We start from the raw sequence: 16,366 nt of genomic DNA, 5'->3' as shown, positions 1-16,366 counted from the left end.
ACATCAATACTACATTTTGACAATTAACAAAAGTACTTCGGAGTAGTTAGTTAAGTAGTCAGATAATATAGAATCAATATTCACACTAGAAAATAATAAAGCATGTTCGAGTAGTATCTAACAGGAAAAGTTAAAGTAAAGGTGGAATTCCCAGTCATATCATGTACTGACTGGATAATATAGTCACTACTTTGCAACTTGAATAATAAAGACAAATTTGTACTATAAACGGAAATAACCTTATACCTACAAATATTTAGCTCAAGTGGATGCCAATAAAAGGCTGCCCTCTTAGAGTAACTGAGCCAGGTGATGCAGATAAGTATGGAATTTTAGCAAGGACAAACAAACTGACATCAACTTGGTAAAGTAAAATTAGCACAATTTGCACAACCAGATATTTAGCAAGTTACAAACAAACTAACAAAATGGAAACTTAAGAAGCATGTCTACCTCAACTAAGTGAACTAACCTTTTGATGGGATGTTAAAGCACTAAGTATATTCAGATGACTCTCTAAAGTGATGATAATGAGAGGATATGCATCTTGGCAAGTTGGCAACGATGTCGATACACAATACAGTATGTCATCGTCTTGGTACCAGAATTCGGCAAAGGTTCTTGTGAAGAAGGTTCTGCTCCACTCGAAACAGTGGTGATGTATGTGACATAGTTTGAAGTATAAGGTTCTTCTATATCAATATGAAACTGTTCCACCTGCAGAAACCTGTTTTAGACAAAAAAAGTCTTATTTACAAGAAGAATAACTCGCATCAGCTTGATAATCTGTGGAACGGCTCTTATTACTTACTTTGCAGTCGATAAATGTTGCTCCAATAGAAGTAACTACAACCTGCAAGGTGAAGCGTAATGAGATCTATCACACAAATATAAATCTGTGTGGAAATAGTAATTTTCTGTCACAAATCTGAAGTAAATCAAATCTTCTGCTCCTTGGTGAAAATCCAGTAAAAGTGCAAATGTGGTGTTTTACTGGATTTAACATTTAAGAGAGCATTAGTTTACACTTTTAGTGCAATAGTAGCAAAAAATTTCAATCACCTCTAACTGTTAAAAACACCATTAATCTGACTACTATCTAGCACCTGCACTGCCGTACTGACACTGGTGCCTGGTAAAGTAGTATAATTTGTTGTAAATATTTCAGGATGGATTTCAATCTCTTCTAATCCTAGCTGTTGGCGTTTCATCATTGTAACTAATAATGTGTTTTACAGCATATATCTAGAAGCCACGTTACTGTTGTGGATGTGCTAAACTTTACACCCTCACTCTATATTGTTTAATGATGCCAGAGCCATTGCGACTCACGTCCTAAAAGAAATCATGGCCATTTTCACTAACAATAATAGTGGTTCTCTTCAACTTCTTAACCTTTCAATTAATTTGGGAAGGAAAAGTAATCTTTAACGGCGCTCTACTGTACTGTCTGGTCTTGAAGCATCTGACCTTCAAGGGTATGTAACTGGAGGAATTGTTGCATCATCACAACATCTTTTACTCAAGCAGAGGTGAATGATCTTAACCCCATACTAAACCTCCTAATTCAGGTTACTCTACTTGGAGAAAGAAGGATTGTATAGTCTTTTGGCTAAAATCTTTGAGCTGTTATTTAGGGTGATGTTGGTATTACCAAGGCCACTACAACAAGAGAAGAATTGTGTATCCTTAAAAGATGTTTACAAATGCAGTGGACTTTGCAAACCAATCCAAAAGGCTAGAGCATTGGCAGATACTCTCAATGTCATTCAAAATCCAGAAGATGATTTTGTTAACTATATTTTACATGGTTTGGATGCAGACTATGCTCCTTTCAGCACATCTATACTCGGAACCAATCACCGTTGATAAACATCTTGGTGTGCTCTTGCAAGAAGAAAGAATTGTAAACTATCCAGATATTCAGATTGTGGCAAATGTTGCCAGCCCATAATGTGCAATTTCAGGGAAATCAATCTTCCAATGGCCAGTTGGCCACGGAAATTCAAACAAAGGCATAAAAGATACAGTGGTCAAAATGGAAGTAATACACCAAAGCCAACCTTCAATAAACCAAAGACATCACCTGTTTGAATCGCAGTAAATCGTCGGAACACTCTGCTCGAGTGTTACACCCGCTTTAATCATGCCTTCACTTCTAAAAGGCCTCCAAAATCTCAGACATTTTAGCTACTCCAATCACTGTTGCAGAACCAAGTTGGTACATTGATTCAGGTGTATCGAAGGCTTCTCACTGCTGATATTACCAATTTATCCATTCATTCTGAGTATAGTGGAATGAGCAATGGTATGGCTCTTTCCATTTCAATATTGGTATTTCCTCTCTTAATTATCATGGAAATCCTTTTACGTTAAATAATGTCCTACATGTGTCAAGTATTACAACAAATTTGCTGAATATGCCTCAATTTACCAAAGACAACAATGCCTATACGGATTTCATTCTGATATATGTTTAGTTAAAGAGGATGAAGGGCAAGGTTATGTGATAAAGAACAGAGAAATAAAGCTGTGAATAAAAGAGAAGTTCTATTATTAATATATCTAAGAAGTCCCAGTAACTCAGTAAGCCATAAGGAGTTCAGCTCATAAACACTCAAAAGTGATCATTAATCACCCTAAAGAACATAATAATGGATTTGACGGTTTAACCACTCTTAAGTTCAAATTGTATGGTACCAATAGATCACTAAAAGGTGGTCAACAATCACCTTCCAAAATAATCAACTTATATAGAAGACAATGCAGAGATCTTGACTAGAAGTATAATTTACCATGCAACAAAAGCAGCAACTAAGGTGAACAAAAATATGAACATCAAACCAAAGAGATATATTGATAAAAAGTAGAAAGAAGAGAGAAACAGTTATACCAAAGGAGGAGCTCTCAGATTCAAATACTGAATACAGCAATCCCATAGAATATGAAAAAGGTGATACTTCTGCAACAAACAAAAGGAAAAAAAAAAAAAAAAAAAAAAACAGTTTTAATTACTTACAACATGAAAAGGTTTTTTTTTTTTTTGGAAAAAAAGTTAAAATTTTTTATTAATCACCAAAGAAAGTTTATACAACAAAGGGCAGAACTGCCCCTAAGAGAAAACACAAACAAAAACAACACAAAACAAAAACAACACAAAACAAAAACAGCAAATCCTGCAGCTATCCCTCTCTGAACAAATCCTTGAACCACTTCTGCTTGCTTCTGCTAGTCTTACTTGGCATATCAAAAGCAATAATGTGGAACAGCTCAAACCACAAATTCTTGATCACTTTCTCTGGCTGCATGATGCATTTATCCCATATAGCCTTGTTCCTTTGCTTCCATATCACATACAATAAACCAGCAAAACAGCTATAAACCACTTGCCTCTGAAATCTAGCTCTGATCTGTCTTATCTTATTATTGCAGACTTTGCAATCTTCAATACTGTTAGGCTCAATCTTCATTCTCAGCTTCTGCTGCAGAACATCAGTACACTTCCTGCTATAATCACACTCAAAATAGGTGATCTATAGTTTCCTCTTCATTCTCACAAAGAGGGCAAGTAGAGTCAGCCATCACCCCAATCTTGCAGAGATGTGCCTTGACCCTAATTCTTCTCCACATGGCATCCAGCATATAAATTTATGCTTAGGAATATTCAGCCTATTCCACACCCAACCATTCCACTCAACCTTGTCATATTGAGTATTCAGCCATTTGTAACCACTTGCTATAGTGTAGCCTTTAGGATTACTACTCTAGGTATTACCAGAATAGCCAACTTTCATCTTATCCTTCACCCACCATAGCTACTTCCAGTTCCAGCCTGTGTTATGAGCACACTAGGACCTCTTCCAAGTTCTATTTTTCAAATACAACTCATGCACCCATCTCAGTAATAAACTATCTTTTTCTGAGCAATGTTCCAGATTTGCTTTCCAATAGAAGCAATATTCCAATTATAGCAATTTTGAACCCCCAAACCACCTTGAATCTTGCTCCTGCAAACAATATCCCAAGCATGGGAGGAGCTTTAGTGAAAACATGCCTCCCTTCCCAAGAGAAAATTTCTACAAATTACAGAAACACCATTTAACACCCCCTTAGGAATTGTGAAGATGTTAGCCCAATAGATATGCAGAGACATCAGGACATAATTTACAAGTTGAGTCCTCCTAGCATAAGACATAATTCTACAACCCCAGCTTCTAATTCTTGAGGTAATTTTATCAATCAAACATTGACAGTCATCCTTAGAGAGCTTCTTAGAGCTGACATTCACCCCAAGATATCTAAAAGGAAGTTTTCCTTCACAGAAACCAGAATTATGAAGAATTCTATCCTTCTCATCCTTCTCAATATTGCAGCAATACATATCAGACTTGCCCTCATTAGCTATTAACTCAGAGCTAGCAGCAAAAGTAGCAAGAGCCCTTAGCAACAACTGAATAAAACTGAAATCACCCCTACTAAACATGATTAAATCATCTTCAGAAACAAGATGATTAAGCTTCAATCTCTGACATCTAGAGTGAAATCTTGGTCATCAGCCACCTTTCTCAAAAGCCTTGACAAATACTCCATACAGATTACAAAAAGTAGAGGTGACATAGGGTCACCCTGCCTTAAACCTCTCTTTCCTTGGAAAAAACCTTCAGCTTTGCCATTAATGGCAAGAGAAAAAGAAGTCCTCACACACACACCATAATCAAAGCAATGAACACCATCTCTTCAAGGAAATCTCATTTGACTGAATCATAGGCTTTCCTAATATCAATCTTCAGCAAACAACCACTAGGAGCTGATTTCCTACCATATCTTGCCACTGTATCTTGAATAATACTGATGTTCTATATTATTTGTCTCCCTTCCACAAATCCTGTCTGATTCTGAGCAACTATATCAGGCAACACCAACTTCAATCTACTACAGATCATTTTAGTGATGCACTTGTATAACACATTGCAACAAGCAATGGGCCTAAACTCGGTACCTCATTCAGGTTGCTCACCTTAGGAATCAAAGTAAGGATGGTGCAGTTTAACTCCTTAAGCATCTGTCTTAAAGAACTGAAGAACAGCATCAGTAACCTGTCACCAATAATTTCCCAAGATGCCTTAAAAAAGGTGATGTTGAAGCTATCAAGTTCTGGAGCTAAGGAATAGAAAAGATATCTTTCTTAACATCATCTCTCGTAAAAGGGCTAATCAACATCTGAGCCTGCTCCTCATTTAACACATACCCTTCCTTCACAACCCGCTCACTAATCTTAGTTCTCTCCCTAGGATCATCACCAAGAAGGCCTTTATAATATTCTATAAAAGCATCAGTACGAAAGTTGGATTATCACACCAATATGAAAAGTTGAAACTAGATCATTATCAATAACAAACAAATTCTCTGCAATTTTAATTATCTAAACGTGATTCCTTGCACGGTTGCGCCATTATTCTTGTGGTAACAAGCTAGCTAACAACAATAGCAGTATGTTACTTGGACTCGGATACCCATGTCCAACACGGATACGTGTCCAAGTGTCCGACCCGGCTATTTTGTGAAAAAATTCCATGATTTTGAACTAAAATGAAGTGTCTAAGTGTCCTACCCATGGCCGAGTACTGAGGGTCCGACATGGGTACGTGAGGCCAAATGAAGAGTCCGAGTAACATAGGAGTAGCTAGCCTCTAACTAAAATTGAACCCCCCCACTCCCCACCCAACCCCCCCCCCCACCCCCCGCCCGCCCGCCCGCCCAATTTTCTTATATTATAGCAAAAGGCTAACAAAAATCTACTCCCTCCGCTTTACATTGTTCTTCCTACTTTGAACAATTGTCTCACAAAAAGATTTGTAGTGAGAAGAACAATATGAAACGGAAGGAGTAACAGACATCTGATACAAAACCAGAACTGCATTGAAGTATGTATAGACATATCTTACCCGTCATACTTGTATACAACCAATGCCTATGTATGTTTACAAACTACAAAGGCATACTACAGACCTACAGTACCTTTCTTGAATCAAGAAGTCACTTTCTTGACAGTATTTATTGATGAATACATAGAGCAGAGTTGTGCAAAATTTTTGATATTTAATTGAGGAAAGGTGGCACTTAATATCCTCATTAGTGATAAGTAGTCAATTATGACAGTGTCAGTCACCAAATGATTCCCACATTAAATCAATCAGTCACTGACAAAAAATTCCCGCCTTTCATAATTTACATGGTCTAGATGCATCGATGCAGACTATGCTCCTTTAGATCATTTATCAATATTTTGCTTGAATCAGTCACAGTTGGAACTTTTTAAAATGCTTTTGTAAGAAGAAGAAAGAATTGAACTATCCAGAAACCTGATTGTGGCTAAGATTACCAGCCATTATGTACAGTTTTGGGAAGATCAATTTTCGGATGGCCGTGGTAACTCAAACAACAGCAAACAAAATACAGTGGTAAAAAAGGAGTTGATGTAAGTATACAACAAAGACAACCTTCAACAAACCAAAGATTACTTGTCAGAATTACCATAAACCAGAACACTCTGCTTGAGTGTTACAACTTCTTTAATCATGCCTACACTTCTTAAAAGGCCTCTAAATACTCAGCCAACCCCAAGCACAGTTTCAGATCCAAGTTCAAATGTGGATTCAGGTGCATCAAGTCATCTCAATGCTGTCTGTTGATGTTACAAATTTATCCCTACACTCCCAAGTATAATGGAGATGATAATATAACAGTAGTGCGTAATAGATTGGCCCTTCCAATTTTTCATGTTGGTCATGATAATATAACATTAGTGTGTAATAGATTGGGCCTTCCAAATTTTCATATTGGTAACTCTTACTTGATTATTATTAGAATTCTTGTGCATTGAATAGTGTCCTGCAAGTGTCAAATATAACAAAATATTTGCTGAGTGTGTCTTTGTTTATCAAAGACAACATCTGCAGAAATTTCATAGATGTTTTGTTAAAAATATGCAAGCGAAGGTTATGTGATGAAGAACAAAGAGTGATGTTGCCCTTGATGTTTTGATGATAACACAAGTCAAATAAATGAACTAATGCCTTGATAAGTTTTGTAGTTTGTTTATGACAAGTTGCAGGGATAACTTGAGGCAAAGGAACAAGAGCTAAAAGAATAAAGAGATTAGTAGCAGTGTTCCTGTGAAGGAACTAAAGATTCAGAGCAGAGACTTCTTAGAGAAAATAAAGTCCGGAATATTTTATATTTTAGGTTTTATGTAAGTGAGGTTAATTAGGAATTGATGCACAGTGGAATGCGTTTTGAAATGATAAGAATTTACTTGATTGCTAGAAAATAGGAAATTTGGTTTGGAAAATATCTTTTCTGATTTTATCCTTTAAACTAATGTCTTTTGTTTTCAGAAAAATATCTTTGAAAAACTAACTTCCTAAACCTGCGCAACTATGTTGATTCAGTCTTCACCACTTGCGTACAAGCTGCTTCCTAGAGGATCAACGTGCCCTGGTTTTTAGGACACGATTGAAAATCTGGAAGTGGTGGAAAGTAGTGGCGTTGATATGCAGCAGTGGTGGCGTAAGTGGTGGGAGGTGTGGCGTTTTCACCAAGCAATGCTTTCCTAGTAAATATCGGGTAACTTCACCTTGCTCAATCATATCTTTTTATCTTTCTTGTTTTCTAAAAAGAGTCAAGAGTCGCATTCCAATTAAGTGTTCTTTCTTAATTACTTTCACTAGAGTTTTATTTACTTGAGTTGTAATTTGGGAATTGGGAGTTTGAGTGAACTCTAAGAGAAATCAGTAGAGAAAGAGAGAAAAGAGAATAGAGAAGAGAAGAGTGGCAAGTAGAGGGACTTGCTGCTGGGAACTTCAAGTTCATAGAGGAACTTGAAGATTGATTCTTTAGTTTGTAATAGGTTGTTTTCCCTGTTATAGTGAAGAATCTTTCCTAAAATCCCAAGTGGTCGTGGTTTTTCCTCTTGTTAGGGCCAAGAGGTTTTCCACGTAAAATCTCTCAGTTTTATCTCAAAGTTCCTCTAGCTTTGTTTTATAAATTCCGCAAAAAGTTAGCTTAATTCTTCAAACTACAATTCACCCCTTCTCTTGTAGTATTCTTCTAGAATAGCAAGTGATAATGCAAAATATAAGAGAATTTGATTTTATTTTTTTATTTTTTATTTATTTTTTATCACCATGAAGTACCTGTAAGCCATAAGGAATTTAACCCAAAAAACATTCGCTCAAAGGTGGTCAATAATCACCCTACAGACTACAGAGATAGATATGTACCGCTCTTAAGCTCAATATAAATGGTACCAATAGAATAGTCAAGTGGTCAATAAATACCCACCTAGAATTATCTTCTTTATAGAAGACACTGCAGAGCTCCTGACTAAAAGTATTATTAACAAAGACTTAAAAAATCACATTTTAGGAGTATAGTATAAACAGTGCAAACTAGAAAAAAAGGTTTGACATTGGACACCAATCCAAACACAGAAGCATGAAAGACGATAACGTCAATACGACATGAACATCAAACCAGAGAGAAAAAGTGATTACAATGTAAATTCAGAGAGGAAGAAAGAATAGAGAAGCAGCAATACCAAAGGAGTAACTCCCCGATGTAAATGACTGAACACAGCAATTCCAGGTTTTAGGTTCAGTAAAGAGACGGAGGGTACTTCTGCATCAAACAAATAGAAGAAAAGATGATCCAATTAGCAACTTATGCTATGAAAACGTACAACAAACTGTCTGCAGTTTTCATAACATATTTTTGATTTTCTTATGCCAGCAATCTTGTGGTAACAACAATATCAAAACTTGGTACTTAAAATATTCTACAAATTAGAAACTAGACTAACCCCTAACTCAAATTGACAACTCCTAAAATTTTTAAATTAATAGCAAAGCTAACCATCTGTAATAAAATCAGAACTGTATAGAAGTATGTAGAGATCTATCTTGCTCATCATACTTGTACTCGTATACGATCAAACGCCCGTGTATATGTACAAACTACAAAGGCATACTATGGTGTCTTTTTTGATCAAGCAGTCACCTTCTTGACAATATATGTTGTGAGGTAAGTAGAGCACAGTAGTGATGCTAAAGTGAGGAAAGGTACCTCTTAATATCCTCATGTAAGTGTTATATTGCCCCTATTATTACTGTGTCAATCACCAATGATCCCCACAAGAACATTCCCCATCTTTGAAATGATGAAATCGATTAGTGTCTCTAACAAAAATTTCTCGCCTTTCAATACTTGAAATAAATTTTATAACCGCATGGCAATCACCACATATTCTAAGGTTCTTGATTACACGAAGAGGAAACCCTGCAGGTGTATTTAGGAGTCCAAAAGCTACAGCCAACTTCTCACTATGTCCACACAACATCTGCTCCTTGTCCTGCTCTTCTACATCTTGTAGCACATAATCAATTTTGGGATCCAAACCTGCCTTCTTCATCTCTTTGCCTAGAGCTTCCATCTTATGAATGATTTGGGACATCTGGGGATGCGTTCTATCCCCTGCTAGAAGCATGTGGACTTTGTTCTTTATCTCAATCCAACTGCATCCAGGGTTTTTCTTTAAACCCATATCCTTCATCAGATCCCTTACCCTGTCAACATCACCCCACATGCCTTTTGAAGCATATATATTTGACAGAAGGACATAGTTACCAGGATTCCTAGGTTCCAACTTAAAAAGCCTGTCGGCGGCTTTTTCACCTAGCTGTAAGTTTTTGTAGGTTCTACAAGAACTCAGCAGAGCTCCCCAAACACAAGCATCTGGCTCAAAAGGCATTTCTTTAATCAATAAATAAGCTTCTTCAAGCTTTCCTACACGACTTAGGAGGCTCACCATGCAAGCATAATGCTCCATTTTAGCTTCAACACCATGCTCTTTTTGCATGCTATTGAAATAACACCAGCCCTCATCGACAAGGCCTTTCTGGTTACAAGCAGATAGCAAACAAGTAAATGTTATAAAGTTAGGTTTTTGTCCACTCTTGAGCATCAAATCAAACATCTCCAAGGCTTCCTTGTATTTTCCATGCATAGCATATCCACCGATTACTGCATTCCAGCTTACAGTGTTTCTGGTGGGCATTGCATCAAAACATAGCTGAGAATCCCTAATTTTGCCACACTTTGCATACATGTCTATGAGGGCACTGCCAACAAAAACATCATTCGTTATTTGCCTCCGGATAGAGAAGCAATGTGCTGCTTTCCCATGCATTAATGCTGCAATATTGCCACAGGCAGGTAACAAGCAAGGGATGGTGACGGCGTTGGGCTTCACACCAGCAAGCTGCATATCAGTGAAAAGCTCCAAAGCCTCAACATCTTTACCATTTTGGGAACAACAACCAATCATTGACGTCCAAGAAACAACATTTAAGTCCATCTTGTGTTCTCTCATTCGGCTAAACATTGCAAGTGCATCATTGACAAGACCGTTCCGAGCAAGCGCAGAAACTAAGGCATTGCACGAGCCTATTTCCATACAGCCCATCTCATCAAACACTTGTTTCATCTCCGAAACACAAGCGTACTTACCATACATATCAACAAGGGAACTAACAACCCATTTATCACAAGCAAAACCCCTCTTGATCACATAACCATGAACTTGAATTCCCACATTCAAAACCTCCAAGTCCGCTATTGCAGCTAAAACACTTGAAAAACTACTTCCATCCGGCTGACAACCTCGTAAATGCATATCAAGAAATACATGAATAGCCTCCAAATGCCTTCCACTTTGATTAAACCCTGCTATCAAACCATTCCAAGACACCAAATTAGGCTCCAACCCCAACTTTCCCATATCACCAAAAAGTCTTTTCGCCATACCCACATCCCCATTTCGAGCATAACCAGCAACCATAGCACTAAAAGTAACAACATCTGGTTCAGGAATTTCGTCGAGCACCTTACGTGCAACACTCAACCGACCACATTTCACATACATATGAACTAAAGAAGACTGCACAACAACATCCAATGAACACCCAGATACTTGCGCAAGTCCATGAACCTGCCTACCAAGCTCGAAAGCCGAAAGCCCGGCACACGCCTTCGAAACAGCAGGCAGAAGATAGCTATCAAGACATACACCTTTAGACAACATTTTCCTAAACAAATCAACAACATTGTAAAAAAGATTAAATTTTGACAATGCGTTGATGATAATGGAGAAAGATGAAGAACTGGGTTCGTCAATTGAGTCAAGAAAAATGGAAGCTTCAGCGAAACATCGGTGATTTGAGTACAAAGATAGTAGCTTTGAGGAGAGAGAATTGTCGATGAGAAGACCAGATTTGATAATGTGGGCATGAAGTTGACGAGTTCGAGCAGATGAAAAGGTTGCTAAGTTGAGAATGGTGGGGATTGTCAAGGTTGATTTGCTTAATCGGAAAACTGGGCTTGACATGGCAATTTTACTTAGAAATTTTTGATGATCAGAATATGTTTAGAATTTCATGTTAGTTTGGGAGTCATATCATAATCTGAGTTAAAAATTTAAAAAAATAAAATAAATAAAAAAAAGTGAGTACTAGTTTGAGCTGTGAGTTCTATACGCATGTAAGAATGTAAAACAGTTATGCAGATCAGCAGAGGAGATGAACTTTATAAGTTTTGAGAACCCGAGTAGTAGAATGGGCCGGGTCGGGCGTAAATTTTGGGCCGGGCCTAACTTTAGGCAGGAAAAATCAAGCCTGAACCATGCAAATTTTTGGCTGAGGTCGCGCTCAGACAATGCTGGCTGAGATTGCGCCCAACAAATGAACATTTGCTAGGAAAAAAATGAATATTTAATATGAAAAAAATAACCATTTATTTTAAAGGAGACTAGAATCATTTCAATTGTTATAGTAAATCTAATGGGCACTTGGCAATGTATTATTGAAAAAATTTGCGCCAAAATTATTTTCTAAAAAATCATTATTATATTAAAATATGATTACATTTAAATTATGAGTTTTATCAATTACATATTACTAAAAGCAAATCTAAAGGGACACTTAATAATGTATTATTAAGAAAATTCCCGCTAAAATTACTTTGTACAAAAAAAATCATTGCTGTATAAAAATAAGGTTACATTTAGATTATGACCTTTATTTATATAAAATCGAAAGTAAACCTTCTCAAATATCTTGCACATTATTACTATTACATAATTAAAGATTTTTTCTAATATGTTTTTTTATTGTTTTAATATATATTTAACGCGTTTTTTTTTAAAGATATATTTAATGCGTGTAATACCGGGTTAATCGATACAATTTTTGTTAACCTAGTTGTAAACTAAAAAAGAATATTTCGAACTACCCAAACATGTTCTATTTTTGGAAAATCGGGTCTGGGCTGGCCAATTCTTTTCAAACCCGGGTTTTTTGGGTCAGGACAGGGAGTTTGACTTGGTTTGATCATGTCTAGATTAGATCTAGTAGAAGGAATAACATGAGAGTCACTGATAAAAGATGATTTTAGGCCGGATCTGGCTTCTTAGGCACTGCTCATGACTCAAAATGTAATACTCATGTGGCTCGGCTCAATTTCCCAAAAATTATGATCCAAAAAAGTCTTTTATGAGTAATAAACAAACAAAGTACATAGGTATTAAATTTAGGAAATAACTCTATTTAAAGCTTGTTCTTCTCACCTTAAAAATAAGTTCAGTTCAGGAAAAATAAGCTCAGATTAGTTAAGTTTAGATAATTGAAAGTTAGGTAAATAGAACACACCCTAGATGAGTTCGAATCAATCAGATAAATTCGGATTAGTTACAATAAGGTCCAATAAGTTTTATAAGTTTTAATAAGTTCTATAAGGTGTAATAAGTTTCAATAGGTTGAATAAGGTCTAATAAGTTTCAATAAGCTATAATCAAGTCTAATAATAAGGTCTAAAAAGTTTCAATAAATTTAATAAGGTATAATAAGTTCCAATAAGTTATAATCAAGTCTAACAGTACTGTCCAATTAATTTCAATAAGGTCCAATCATAAGTTTCAATAAATTTAAGGGTTTTGCTATACATAGCCGTAAGGATTATGCATAAGAATCACCAATTTCACATCATTAATTCTATTTTTCTTGTTCCAATGGAATCTTATAGTACTATTAATTTAAGTTATTATTAATTTAATGTACTCCCTCCGTTCCTTTTTGACATTCATATTTCTAAAATTACACGGGAATTAAGGAACTTTGAATAAAATAAAGAACAATAAAACAAAGTACAATGAAAATTACAAGATATTAATTGATGTCATTGAATAAAACAAAGATTGAATAATATTTAACGATTCACATGTCATCAATCTTTTGAAAAGAAAAAGGACCAATGACATTTTTTGGTGAAAAATAAAATGACCAATCATATTCATTTAAAGTGATGCACGTGGATACTGAATTTTTTTTAAAGGCATTAATAAGAGTGAGAATGAGAAAATAAGAGTGAGAAAATAGAGATTGCATTTTTATGAAACAAAAAAATAGGAATAATTTGGGATATTTGGTAAAAATTTACTTACTAGAAAAGGAAAGTAGGAATGTAATTTTTTTTTTCTTTTTTTTTTTTTGACAGAAGTAGGAATGTAATTTTGAAATACTCAAATAGTATAGCATGAATGTAAATAAGGAACGGAGGGAGTAATTTTGTTTATGGAATAAGTTATTATCAAAATGCATTTATTAACCCATTAAAGCTATTTTTGTTGTTGTTGTTGTTGTTTTTTTTTTTTTCTATTATTGTATTTTATTAATTATTTAAGCACTAACAATCTAACATCATACCAATAGAAAATTATGTATACTGTAAAAAGAAAATTTTGTAGTAGAGTAGTATTAAAATCCAAAATAAACACCGTGCAAATTAAATCAATCTTTTACCCATATTCTTCCAAAAACAACATATAGCAACCAAACCATCTATTAAACCAAGGACTCCAACCAAACCATCTATTAGATAATACTAAGTGGACAATACTGCAATATATTAGTGTGCAGCTAAGATAATTTAATTTTTTTTTTTAAAAAAATGTTTATACATCGTGGTCACCTGATTTGGTTTATCTATCTATAATAATATTATTAAAACTCATGGGGACAACATGCTAACGACATGTGTCACCCATATGCCACATATGCACTACAATACTACATGTCATCCTACGTGTCATCCCTCTTCTCTCACCATATTGATGAACTGTATTAATGTTTAGTCTCTTTAACAAAAACTCTTCATTGGTCTAACTTTAATGTTATAGTATTTAGTTTAATTGAAAATCTTTTCAAATTAATTAACCTCTTATTATATATTCAGTTATTAATATTGTTCAACATCAACCCTTCTAAATTAATTTGATCAAACGAAATTATGAATTTATGATAATCCGGGCCGGGGCATCTCCCGGGTCAATAACTAGTTAGAAGTTAAAATTAGTTAATCATCCTTTTCAAGCTTTTAATTTGTTTCTACGTACTCCCATCCGAACAAAACTATGGAGTACTATTTCTATGCCTAGCCAATCTTCATTGGTTCAAAATATTTCATTCATATAGATCAAATAAATGTACTCCCTCCGTCCCTAAATTACATTCCTGGTTTCTATTTTGGGTATTCCAAAATTACATTCCTCCTTTTCATTTTTAATAATTTTTTTTTTCCAAATATCCCAAATCAACTCTCTTTTTATATATGTTGTATATTTAATGCTTTCTCACTCTTACTATCCTAATCTCACTCTTATTTTCTCTCTCCATCGTTTTTCTCAAGTTTGTACTTGTCATAACTAACCTAATAAATATGATTGGTTCTTAATTTTCAATTAGAAGCATGTTATTGGAATTTTTTTTTTTTTTTTTTTTTTTTTTTTTTTTTTGCAAAGAATTGATGACATAGCATCATTAATCATTAATCTATCTTTGTTTTTACTCAAAGACATCATTTAATATTTTGTATTTCCCATTGAAATATATCATTATTGTTATTTGTCTTATTCTTTCCTCCTTAATTCCCGTGTAATTTTACAAACAGGAATGTAATTTAGGGACGGAGGGAGTATTTTACTTGTATATATATATATATATATATTGGAAAAAGCATTTTCATGGTAATTATTGTGTAGGTAAGAAAACTAGAAAAGTACTAATTACATTTTTTGGATGGATTAAGGCACTTTTCACTTCACCTTAAAATAATAATATTAAGTAAAAATAATTTCAGTTCAGTAAAAATAAGTTCGATTCACTATAATTAATTTCAGTTCAGTAAAAATAATTCAGTTCAGTAAAATTTAGTTTTCTTAAAGAAGAATTATAATATAAAATTAGTAAAAATAATTTCAGATCAGCAAAAATAATTTCAGTTCAGTATAGTTAATTTAAGTTCAGTAAAAATAATTTAAGTTCAGCAAATATAATTTTGTTTCAGTAAAAATAATTTCAGTTCAGAAAAAATAAGGTTAAGTGAACAAGGCCTAATTATGGATTAATAATACTAGGAGATTTCATTGGAATAAGAAAAATAGAATTAATGATATGAAATTGTTGATTCTTATGCATAGCCCTTAGGCGTTTGGTTCGCGGATTATAGGTATGAGATATGGGTTTAGAATGACTAAAACCCATATCATATGTTTGGTTGTCAAAAATATGATTTTTAAACCCATACCTCAAACCCATGAGGTATGGGGTTTGGAAACCTTGGGGGGAGGTGGGTTTGGTTCATTCCATTCCCTTAAATATCAAATACATGAATTTAAGGGGATGATATTTCATTCCAGAATTGAACCAAACACATGGTATTAAGTATCAAGTTCCAACCCGATACCACCTTAACCCTATTCCTGATTCCAAACCTATACCACTGTGCGAACCAAACGCCCAAGGTCTAATAAGTTTAGATGGTGAAGATAACACATCATAAATGTGTGTCTTTTTTAATTAATTTTTAAATAATGATGGTTAAGACCGCAAAAAGAATGAGCCTTGAATAGTTGAATTTGGACACTAATTAGAAACAGATTAATATATTGACAATTATATTTTATTTTGGGAAGATATATATGACATATTAGTCTGTATCACTTAGGGCCTGTTCACGTTTACTGAAGTGAGCTGAACTGAACTGATTGGAGCTGAACTGAACTGAACTGAACTGATTGGAACTGAACTGAACTGAACTGAACTGAATTAAGCTGAAATGAATATTTTATGAGAGAAGGAAATTAAGAGCTGAACTGAACTGAACTGAACTGAACTGATTAGAGCTGAACTGAACTGAACTGAACTGAAATTAAGTAAATATGAACAACCCCTTAGTTGTCAATACAAGCTCTATTAAA

The 16,366-nt window shown here is 34.7% G+C and overlaps 1 pseudogene; it reads right to left on the bottom strand.

The window, feature by feature from the left end:
• Positions 1-9,082: 9,082 nt before the first annotated feature.
• Positions 9,083-11,582, bottom strand: LOC145615450 (pentatricopeptide repeat-containing protein At1g20230 pseudogene; annotated as a pseudogene).
• Between the last annotated feature and the right edge of the window lie 4,784 nt (positions 11,583-16,366).

The sequence above is a fragment of the Chenopodium album genome, chromosome 25, assembly GCF_948465745.1.
Source record: "Chenopodium album chromosome 25, dcCheAlbu1.1, whole genome shotgun sequence".
Classification (NCBI taxonomy): domain Eukaryota; kingdom Viridiplantae; phylum Streptophyta; class Magnoliopsida; order Caryophyllales; family Amaranthaceae; genus Chenopodium; species Chenopodium album.
The sequence above is the reverse complement of the archived record's forward strand: the minus strand, read 5'-3'. Positions and strand labels throughout refer to the sequence as shown.